The following is a 12,343-nucleotide window of genomic DNA, read 5'->3' on the forward strand; positions in this document are numbered from 1 at the left end:
GAAGCCCTGGTAAGAAACCAAGCCCCGCCAAAACAACATAGTTTCAGTTCATGTGAATAACATTTTAGAATATAAAAACCAATCTAATGACAGATCAGTGGTTGCCTGGGGTGGGAGAGAAGACGACAGAAGCACAAGGCAACATTTGCAGCTGATGGGCGTCTCCATCACCCTGATCATTGGGATGGCTTCACAAGTGTGAATATGGATGAATACTTCCCAAATGGAACTTTTTAAGTCAGTGCAGTTTCTTGTATTTTAATTATACTTGAATAAATCTGTAAAAATGTATAATAGCAGACACAAAGTATTTGTTGTATATCAAGTACTGTTTTTTGGCTCTTTATAAAACATATAAAAGACATATAAAAGCATTTAGTGCTATAGTAGGCACTTAAAGTAGGCACTCAATATGTTACTTGAAAATAAATCTGATTTATGTAAATTTTTTCTATGAAAATGTTTGGCATAGAGTAAAAATGTTATCTCTAATTTCATGTAGAATCATAGTTTTTTAGATACATTTTTTAGACTAAACAGAAAAACAACATAAATATAAGGATAAACATTTTCTAGCCTGTGACACCCAATGAGAAAACAGCATGAACAGAGCCACAGTCATCTGCCTCAGGCTCTAAAAATAGATATAACATACATATATGTATACATGTGTGTAAATATATGTACTCATACAGACATGTAATACACAGAGATGTAAAATTAAAATTCATCCAGGGATTAAGTAGATTCTTTGGAATCTATTCATTGGTATCTGGATGTCAGAGATTACAAAGTCAATTTATTAATAAATTGCCTAAAGCATAGTTGGCGTTCAATGAATACTTTTTAAAAATGAATCAATGTGCAGTCTTCTTTCTCAAATTACTTTCATATTCATGTAAAAGCCTTTTAGTGAAAATGACTTCCAGTATTTAAAAAGCAAGTTAGTTTTGGTCCTATAGCCCTAAAAGTTGCTACTATTTATGAAAAACAACAGTTTTAAATAGCTCCTAGTCCAAGATGCTAAAGAAAATAAATGCTCTTTCCAAAATTGTTTTGGCATTGAAGTTAGCATTATTTGTGTAACACTAATTGGAAATAACTAAAAATGAAGAGAGTCATGCAATGGTTTAATATCAGGAAATAAAAAGTAATACTATAATATCTTTGTATCTAGCTTTTCATAATTTGAATATCTGCATGTTGTCTTTACTTAGGATCTCTGGTTTATTAAAGGAGAGAGCTCATTGTAGAATTAATACTTAAAAAAACAACAACAGTAAAGCTAAGTTGTGGAAAAAGGTGAAGAGGGAAGAAATATGAGAAAAAGAAGGTGGGAAGTTGAAGATTTCTGCTATTCAGTGTGCAAGATGACTAAACATGCATGCCAAATATGTAATTTCCAAAATCACTGTTGAGCCTTGAGCCGGTGTTTCACGGATTCATCAATCATTCAAAATTGATTAAGCTTCTATAGTTAAGGAACTATGAGAGACACTGTGATGCATGATCCCTAAATCTACAAGAAAGCTAGCACATATAAGAAAGGTAGCCCAAGGGTGGAAACTGAACCTGGGGAAACACATTTATAAGGGATATGGAAGAAGTAAATCCAGGGAAAAAAAGAGAAAAGAGAGAGCAAGAGAGATAAGTGGAGAATCTGAGCAGCATGCCATCTAGGAAATTGAGCTTATATTATTATTGAGAGTTATATAATTGACAGGGCATTTAGGACACGTGAGATACTACTGGTGGCCACTTGCGTCCTGTTCTCCTCTCCTTTCAGGGGTGTAGAGCACATTTTCCAGCCCCCTGGTAGGCAGACATGGAAATCTGACTGGCTGTGGCCAGCAGTGCAGGCGTCTGTGCAGGGCACAGGAAGATTTCACCCTCTTTCTCTGCCTGGTGTCCGGGGGGTGAAACATCCATCACCGTGTGTCCTCGAATGACTGACTGAAGCAGAGCACTTTCCTTCCACATGTAAAGTAAGAGAGAAATTAACTTGTGTGGTGTGAAAGGACTGAGATTTGAGGCTGTTTGTTTTTAAAAGTATACGTTTAGTTGTCTTGACTAAAAAGGAACCAAGGGGTTAACATTGCTATGTGTCAGAGACATCAAAGCAGATTTTTGCCAGCCAGATGTGCAAGAACCTGAGGTGGCTTAAAAATAGGTATGATATCTTACGGGGCTTTCTCTGTGTAAACTGGAAAACCAACATAATCTTGTGACTCAGAGAGACCAGATAAAGCAGATACATAGCAGCATCCTTTGGTGGTATGCATTAATCTACCCTGTCCAATTTCATATCCTTAGTATATTTAATCATGGAACACAGTTTACATATGTAAAGGTTTCACATGGCAATTATTGGCATATTGAAGTAGACATCTTACCACTGTGGGCTACATAAAATTTTAACAATTTCCATGAAGTATTTGGAACACTAAAAGATCATTTTCTGCAGAGTTCTAGTAAGGTAGTCTTTAATCGCCTCTTCCTACCAAGATGTACTCTTAAGTATCACAAAGTCATTCCTCCAAGATTAACTCCAGCAGAAATAGAAGCATCAAGAGAGACATGAAACTGTCAGAAATTCCTGGAGGAATGCAGGGCTGTTTTGAACTGTTGTGTGAGGGGTTAACAGTCCCAGTCTAAGGCATTTTGCTCTGGACATCAGTATTCTCTACCTTGCCTTGAGGCTATCAGTTGTGCCAGAATCCACGTAAAGCAACTGTCCTCAGGCATAAAAGCTTGGCAGCACAGATTCTGATTAGGAGCATCAAAAAGCTTGCCATGACTGATAAACCTTGGGTAGTCACGTCTCTTCCCCGCCCCCTCATGGAAACCTCCAGGATGCGTGATGCATACTAGGATGGTTTCGGTACTCAACCCACTTCACCTTCAGGCTCCCCCCTCCATTCTGCGCCCACAAGCATCAGGTCTGAGACAGACTGAAGTCTGACCCTTGACTTTCCCCCATCTATGTTACTGGACAGAGCAACGCACACCTCAAGAGGAATACTAACTGACAGGCTAAAAGAGGAAGATAGCTGGAAGCATAGTTCTTTCCAAGGCAAACAGCAGAGTGGATGGCTGAGTCCATCAAAAAAGAAACAAGCTTTAAATGGATGGGGAAAGATTAAAAACAATCAGCATTTAAAATATAGCAAAACAGGTAAGGAAAGACGTTAACAACATGAAACAATAAGGAAGTGTAAAAGAAAAGAACCAAGTAGAAATATAATGTGTTAAAAAAAAAAGCAATAGCTGAAATACAGGACACAATGTTGCTGTTACCGCTGTTCAGTTGCTAACTCATGTCCAGCTCTTTGCTGCCCCACAGACTGTAGCGCGCCAGGCTTCCCTGTCCTTCACTATCTCCCAGGGTTTGCTTGGAGTTTTGTCCATTGAGCTTGTGATGCTATCTAACCATCTTATCCTCTGCCACCCTCTTCTCCTTTTGCCTTCAATCTTTCCCAGCATCAGGGTCTTTTCCAATGAGTTTGCTCTTCACATCAGGTGGTCAAAGTTTTGGAGCTTCAGCTTCAGCATCATCGATGGGTATTCAGGGTTGATTTCCTTTAGGATGGACTGGTTGGATCTCCTTGCTGTCCAAGGGACTCTCAAGAGTCTTCTCCAACACCACAGTTTGAAAGCATCAGTTCTTCAGTGCTCAGCCTTCTTTATGGTTCAACTCTCACATCCATACATGACTACTGGAAAAACCATAGCATTGACTATACAGACCACAGAGCACAATAGATGAGGTAAAATGTAGAATTAATACACCTGAGGAATTGATTAATAGATTGGAAATTTTGATTGAGGTACTCTCCTAGAAGGAATCAGGAAAAGATAATGACATAGAAAATAGAAAAGTTATGCAATATGAAGGTGATATATTGTTCATAAGAAATTGTTACTTTTCTAAGCTATCAATTTGCCTGTTAATTGAACCAAATTGGTCTTGTTTAACAGGCTGATCATAAAGATAATCCAATCTGCTTTGAGGACATGAATAACTAATATAAGAGCAAAACCACTTATTCAGCAAGACCAGGGAAAATGTATTTTTTCCTTGGATAGATGCCATATTTCTTATTATTTTAAAGTCCTAAGCATATAACATTCTGAATGAACATATTATGCTATCTGATAACTATGAAGAATTATGTACAGATTAATATCTTAATGGGAGAAAATTAGAATAAACATAATCATATCCATTTAATAGTGTTTATCATCATTGTATTGCAAAGTAACCTTGCTTAGACAGGTTAGATAGGTAGCAGTTCCTGTAAATAAGTGTAAGTAACAATTTATAATCAATCAACATTTTTGTTCTCTTCTCACTTTTTGGTCCTCCAGCTAAAAATCAGTATTTCAGGTAAGAATTGCCATCATTGTCATCATTACCACCGTCGTCTTTATCATCATCACCCTCATGGATGTGAGCGTTCCCAGCCCTCTCCTTATCCTCAAACAGATACAAACCAGCAAAGGCTTGTTTCAGATTATATGAGCCTTGGCATTTCCTTGCCACCCATCTCCTTATACCATGCCTTAAAACATAAATGTCCAGTTTTTTGCATGTTTGATTTTGCTAAATCATTGGCAAAATGTTCCATCCTTCCTTTCTTCCTTCTTTCCTTTCCTCAGCATTTATTGAGTGCTCACTATGCACCAGTACTGAATGATGTTGGTGATAAAAGAGAGGAAAAAAAAAAAAGCTATAGCCCCTGACTTTTGCAAGGCCTCAAGGATCGGTGAGCAGTTGTTAGACACTGGGTTGTCCTTTGCTGAATGTCCTGGGAGCTGGGGGATTTGAGAAAGCAGAAATTCTGGACCATGAAGATATTGACTATGTGTCACAGATATGTTCTCAGGGTGTGGGAACAAAGAACATTTCTAGTCCAGGATACGCAACCATGGAAAAGCAAGGGGGGAAAATGTGACTACAGAGATATACTATCTCACAGAAGGTAAGCTGGGTTTTAGGGAATAAAGAATGATCAGCAACTCCTCCAGGAATGTAGGAATGTTTCTCCCTCATTCTCTTACTGACTTCACAGACATACACAAACACACCCCAGGTCTGAGCTAAGGACCAACCTTCAGCACACACACTGTGATTTTAAAAACCAGCTCTTTCCAACTCTGACGATTTAGCACTGAGAAACAAAGGCCTTCATTTGCCTGATGACTGTGATACAGTTAAAAGCGTAGTGTCTCTGAGATGGCCAGGTTGCTAAGTACCACAGGAACCAAAGTGCAGATTTATAATTTCTGGCCGATGAGTCATGAGGATGGGTTTATGTTTCAAAAATAATCAATAAAGTGATAGAGCAGAAATCACAGTGCCTTATAAGGAAGTCACAGTCATGCTACCATTTGCTAATGGTACTTCATGTGATAACATGTTGATTAAAGTCACTGAATTGATTGCAGTATATGTACCACTTCCTTGAAAGACTAGAAGCTGTCAGATGTTATAGAAGAGGTGAATACAGGGAGAATCTCTGTAAGACAGCCAGGGGTCTTTTTCCAGTAAGTAGTTAGATGTTCAAAGAACAGAAAGGGTAGCTTGAAGAAACGGACTCTAAGGCTCTTGTCTTCAGGGTTTCCCTGGACAGAGGCCTAAATAGGCCAACAAGACGACCTTGATAACCTATCTAAACCTATGGTGGTATGTGCACTTCTTACTCCAGTCCTAAATAAGCAGGTTTCAAATCTCAAATTGGTTTTCTCTGCTAGGAAAAAATATTTCCCTTCAAAAGTGATTAAGTAGACTTTCTACTACAAATTCATCTCATGTGACTTTGGGTAGTGATTTTTTCCAGGAAGTGGGTAAGTTGATCTTGATAGTTGGAAAATCACCAACAGCACCATAGTCTGAGAGAAAAAGAAACTGCACAATACTTTTTGAATCCCAGTTTATCCTCCATAGCTATATACCTTGCAGTAACCTTTCAAAGCCTGTGTCACACACAACTGAAGGGGAGGCCAGTCTTGTAATAAGCCAATCTTTTTTTATAAATGGAAAAAGTAGTGTCACTGAGATTATGAACATTTAGGTCTATACTATTCTGTCTCTGGGAGTCTTCTATTCATGAATTCTGCTGAATACTTAGGCAGAATGATAACTTCAATACTAAAATCTCCTCAGAGTTAAAAGAAGTCTAAGAAATGATAATGCCTTGTTTGGCACACATTAACACATCTGTTCACTTCAGTTCAGTTCAGTCGCTCAGTCATGTCTGCTCTTTGTGATCCCATGGACTGCAGCACACCAGGCCTCCCTGTCCATCACCAACTCCCGGAGTTTACTCAAATTCATATTCATCGAGTTGGTGATGCCATCCAACCATCTCATCCTCTGTTGTCCCCTTCTCCTCCTTCCCTCAATCTTTCCCAGCATCAGAGTCTTTTCCAATGAGTCTACTCTTCCCATCAGGTGGCCAAAGTATTGGAGCTTCAGCTTCAACATCAGTTCTTCCAATGAACACCCAGGACTGATTTCCTTTAGTTGGGTCTCCTTGCAGTCCAAGGGACTCTCAAGAGTCTTCTCCAAAACCACAATTCGAAAGCATCAAATCTTCAGTGCTCAGCTCTCTTTATAGTCCAACTCTCACATCCATACACGACTACTGGAAAAAGCATAGCTTTGACTAGATGGACCTTTGTTGGTAAAGTAATATCTCTGTTTTTTAACATGCTTTCTAGGTTGGTCATAACTTTCCTTCCAAGGAGGAAGCGTGGTTTAATTTCATGGCTGCAGTCACCATCTGCACCATCTTAACAAATCTGTACTATTATTGAAATGAGTATATGAAAGTTCTGTGATTTGACTGTCCTTTTGACCATAGTTTGACCTAAGAACTCAGTACATGCAAATTGTATTGTCAGTTGGGACTGAATACTTTGGGTAGTGAATGTTAGTGAAAGTGAAAATCTCTCAGTTGTGTCAGACTCTTTGCAACCCCGTGGACTGTAGTCCGCCAGTTTCCTCTGTGCATGGGATTCCCCAGGCAAGAAATACTAGAGTGGGTAGCCATTCCCTTCTCCAGGGGACCTTCCCCTCGGGGATGAACCTGGGTCTCCCACATTGCAGGCAGATTCTTTACTGTCTGAGCCACCAGGGATCTTAAATGCATGTGAAGTGTTACTTGTTATTGTAGGAACTTCAAAATGGCAACGGCAAACTTATTGTAAAAGGTGTGTCTTAAAAATGTATTCTTTACCTCCAACATTTCAAAAACTCATCTAACACATGTGCCTATGAAAACAATATGGAAATACAGAAACATAAAGAAATAGTCACTTATATATTCACAAATTTGATTTGATGCACACCAGCTTAATGTCTTACGGAATTGCAACTCTGTGGGTGCCACTCTCAATTAAGGTGGACGCTTACGTAGACGCAACTCATCACCAGTGCTGCTCTGCCGATTTAATAGGAATTAACCTGTTAAAATGGGCTCAGATTGATTTGCTGTCTTATTTGGTTACCTGACTACACATCTGACAATTCTCTGACATTAGAAGTTTACTTGTAATGAAAGAAAGCCCCAAGATTAAAAAGTGGAGAGGCAAGGTGTGGGAACTCAGGTTGCTTTTATTAAGGTTTTTTGTTGTTGTTGGTTTTTTTTTTTTTTTTTTAGCTGTGCCTTGGGACTTGCGTGATCTTAGTTCCCTGGCCAGGGATCAAACCTGTGTCCCCTGCAGTGGAAACAGAGTCGTAGTCACTGGATCACCAGGGACGTCCCAGGGGTGATTTTCCTGTCATGAGTAGGGGTACTTTGTGTCTACCCAGTGTGATCTATGTGGAAATCTCCTCCGATTTTTATATTCCACACCTTGTCTTAGTATCGAGTAGTCTAATTCTCCCAGAGCACCAGCAGTCAAGGCTGTATGGGTGAAACAGTTTTCCCTGAAGAATTGGGGGTAATTAAAGAAAATTAATTACAACAGAGGAAAAAACCTTTGAATATCATATCCTACATATGTCTGTTTCCCTAGTGCAAAGGAAGGAAAAAGACAAATTCATCCCCTTCACAAGGGGTCACTTAAGGGCACACACCAGTCCTGTCTTGCTCTCCCACCTTCTTTTTCTTTACCTTCAGCATGCACCCCTCTCCTTTTTAGTAAAACTCTTATTGTCCACCCCTACAGGGATTTGTTTGACTCTGGTTTCCATCTCCCTCCTCTAGGAGAGTAATCCAGAAAATGAAGTCATCTTCAATGATATATTCTCAATGACATATTTGATCTGGAACAGTATCAAGAGGACTTCAGCAGAACGTCCTGGCTGAGCTCACTGGCAAAGCAGAAATGTCTGCAGAGGCATCACAGGGAAAAGTGAAGACTGGATTTGGATTTGAGACTCCAAGGCCTAATCGCTGCACGGTCATTAAACTGGAAAAAGGAGTAATTTGTAATCCAAAGATGTAGAAGTGATTTTTTTTCATTGGACAAACTGAGTTAATGACTAAATGAAAGGCTGAAGACTCCAGAGGAACATCTCTGAAAGGAAATTTGAGAATAAATCTAGAGTTAATGTAATACATTGTAAGATATCTGAAAGACTGAGGTATATCTAAAACAACAAGGAAGGCTCTGTTTTACAGTGAGTAAGACATGGGGGGATTCGTTTTTCCACTCAACTAATATTTATCAGGTGCTTAATATGTGCCAGGAACATTTAAAGCGCTAGGAAATAGAGCAGTAAATAAAACAAATAAAAATATCTATGGCTCAGATGGTAAAGAATCTGCCTGCAATACGGAGACCTGGGTTCGGTCTCCCGAAGATCCCCTGGAGGAGGGCATGCAACCCACTCCGGTATTCTTGCCTGGAGAATTCCATGGACAGAGGAGCCTGGTGGGTTACAGTCCATGGGGTCACAAAGAGTCAGACACAACTGAGAGACTAACACTTTCACTTTCACCTTCATGGAGCTTACATTTTAGAGGTGGAAGCAGAAGCTAAAGATAATAATTAAATGATGGGTTGAATGCCATAATGCAAGGCAAACCAAACAAAAAGGGGGAGATGGATTTGGTGGAGATGTCAGAGAATAGTGGCTTTAAATCTTGTGCTCAAGCAAATTGTATGTTTATAGATACGGGTGAAAACTTTTCTGTAAAAGAGTCAGAAATGACTATAAACAGAAGCATGAGGATCTACAGAAAACAATATGAATCTGTCACATAAGAGAAAAATGTGATCTTACCTCCCGTCTCTATTCTAAAGACATCCTTTCACTGTAAGATGAGCGCCGTTACGTTGTTACTGAAACAGCGGCTTCAACAAGGTGAGCTTAGGCGCCCCTTCCACAGACTTCCGTAGTACCTGCTGCTTCCTTATTGAAGGAGACCCTTACCCCCAGTGTTGTTCTTGGAGGAGAAGTTGAATGTAACAAAGACACAGATAATGAAGCCTCTGATAGAAAGAAAAGACTTCTAAGCTCCTGTAACTTTTAAGCTTCCACAAGGCTGGCTGTACTTTTTGTTTCCTGGACTTATCTTCTGAGATATGTGTCCATAAAATGTTCCCGCCCTTACTTATTTTGGTGGGTCTCTGTTTCTTTGCAACTAAGCTTTTTGCTTTCAGGAATTATAGCCCTGAGTCACTACCCTGTATTAGGTACTGTATATAGGTTATATGTGAAAAGAAGAGAAGCGAAAAGCAAAGGAGAAAAGGAAAGATATAAGCATCTGAATGCAGAGTTCCAAAGAATAGCAAGAAGAGATAAGAAAGCCTTCCTCAGTGATCAATGCAAAGAAATAGAGGAAAACAACAGAATGGGAAAGACTAGGGATCTCTTCAAGAAAATCAGAGATACCAAAGGAACATTTCATGCAAAGATGGGCTCGATAAAGGACAGAAATGGTATGGACCTAACAGAAGCAGAAGATATTAAGAAGAGATGTTAATAATACACAGAAGAACTGTACAGAAAATATCTTCATGACCCAGATAATCACGATGGTGTGATCACTGACCTAGAGCCAGACATCCTGGAATGTGGAGTCAAGTGGGCCTTAGAAAGCATCACTATGAATAAAGCTAGTGGAGGTGATGGAATTCCAGTTGAGCTATTCCAAATCCTGAAAGATGATGCTGTGAAAGTGCTGCACTCAATATGCCAGCAAATTTGGAAAACTCAGCAGTGGCCACAGGACTGGAAAAGGTCAGTTTTCATTCCAATCCCAAAGAAAGGCAATGCCAAAGAATGCTCAAACTACCACACAATTGCACTCATCTTCACAGGCTAGTACGGAGAAGGCAATGGCACCCCACTCTAGTACTCTTGCCTGGAAAATCCCATGGATGGAGGAGCCTGGTAGGTTGCAGTCCATGGGGTTGCTAAGAGTCGGACATGACTGAGCAACTTCACTTTCACTTTTCACTTTCATGCAATGGAGAAGGAAATGGTGACCCACTCCAGTGTTCTTGCCTAGAGAATCCCAGGGATGGGGGAGCCTGATGGGCTGCCGTCTATGGGGTCCCACAGAGTCGGACACGAGTGAAGAGACCTAGCAGCAGCAGCAGCAGCAGCACACGCTAGTAAAGTAATGCTCAAAATTCTCCAAGCCAGGCTTCAGCAATCTGTGAACCGTGAACTTCCTGATGTTCAAGCTGGTTTTAGAAAAGGCAGAGGAACCAGAGATCAAATTGCCAACATCTGCTGGATCATGGAAAAAGCAAGAGAGTTCCAGAAAAGCATCTATTTCTGCTTTATTGACTATGCCAAAGCCTTTGACGTCCACAATAAACTGTGGAAAATTCTGAAAGAGATGGGAATACCAGACCACCTGACCTGCCTCTTGAGAAATTTGTATTCAGGTCAGGAAGCAACAGTTAGAACTGGACATGGAACAACAGACTGGTTCCAAATAGGAAAAGGAGTTCGTCAAGGCTGTATATTGTCACCCTGTTTATTTAACTTATATGCAGAGTACATCATGAGAAACGCTGGACTGGAGGAAGCACAAGCTGGAGTCAAGATTTCCAGGAGAAATATCAATAACCTCAGATATGCAGATGACACCATCCTTATGGCAGAAAGTGAAGAGGAACTAAAAAGCCTCCTGATGAAAGTGAAAGTGGAGAGTGAAAAAGTTGGCTTAAAGCTCAACATTCAGAAAACGAAGATCATGGCATCTGGTCCCATCGCTTCATGGGAAATAGATGGGGAAACAGTGGAAATAGTGTCAGACTTTATTTTTCTGGGCTCCAAAATCACTGTAGATGGTGACTGCAGCCATTAAATTAAAAGATGCTTCCTCCTTGGAAGGAAAGTTATGACCAACCTAGATAGCATATTCAAAAGCAGAGACATTACTTTGCCAACAAAGGTCCGTCTAGTCAAGGCTATGGTTTTTCCTGTGGTCATGTATGGATGTGAGAGTTGGACTGTAAAGAAGGCTGAGCACCGAAGAATTGATGCTTTTGAACTGTGGTGTTGGAGAAGGCTCTTGAGAGTCCCTAGGACTGCAAAGGAGATCCAACCAGTCCATTCTGAAGGAGATCAGCCCTGGGATTTCTTTGGAAGGAATGATGCTAAAGCTGAAACTCCAGTACTTTGGCCACCTCATGCAAAGAGTTGACTCATTGGAAAAGACTCTGATGCTGGGAGGGATTGGGGGCTAGAAGAGAAGAGGACGACAGAGGATGAGATGGCTGGATGGCATCACTGACTCCATGGACGTGAGTCTGAGTGAACTCCTGGAGTTGGTGATAGACAGGGAGGCCTGACGTGCTGCGATTCATGAGGTCGCAAAGAGTCGGACACGACTGAGCGACTGATCTGATCTGATAGGTTATATGAATACTCAAAATACTCAAAAGCAACCTGGAAAAAATGGATATTATTATGCTTGTTTTCTAGCTGAGGGAACAAATACAGGTTAAATAATTTTAACAAGGTCACATGACTAGAAAGCCTGGACTATATGATTTCAAACTCCAGGCTATCTTGATTTTATCACATTGAATCTTGTAAAGTAATTCGTTGACAAGGTAGGATGTCAATTGACCCATAAATGTAAATATAGTTCACAGCTGTTGTAACAAATAGGAAAAAGGATTTTTCCATAGATTCTTTTTATTCTGGAAAAGATTGCCTATACAAAAGTGAATCTTTGTAATTAAAAAAGAAGGCTTTTGGCTATTTGGGAATAATGAGAAATTGCAGTAATATAGTGGGCTTTTTTTTTTAACTTTTTATTTTGCATTGGGATATAGGCAGTTAACAATGTTGTAATAGTGCCAGGTGAACAGTGAAAGGACTTAGCCTTACATATATCGGTCCTGCCCCAAACTCCTCTCCCATCCA

The sequence above is a fragment of the Bos javanicus genome, chromosome 7, assembly GCF_032452875.1.
Source record: "Bos javanicus breed banteng chromosome 7, ARS-OSU_banteng_1.0, whole genome shotgun sequence".
NCBI classification, from domain to species: Eukaryota; Metazoa; Chordata; class Mammalia; order Artiodactyla; family Bovidae; genus Bos; species Bos javanicus.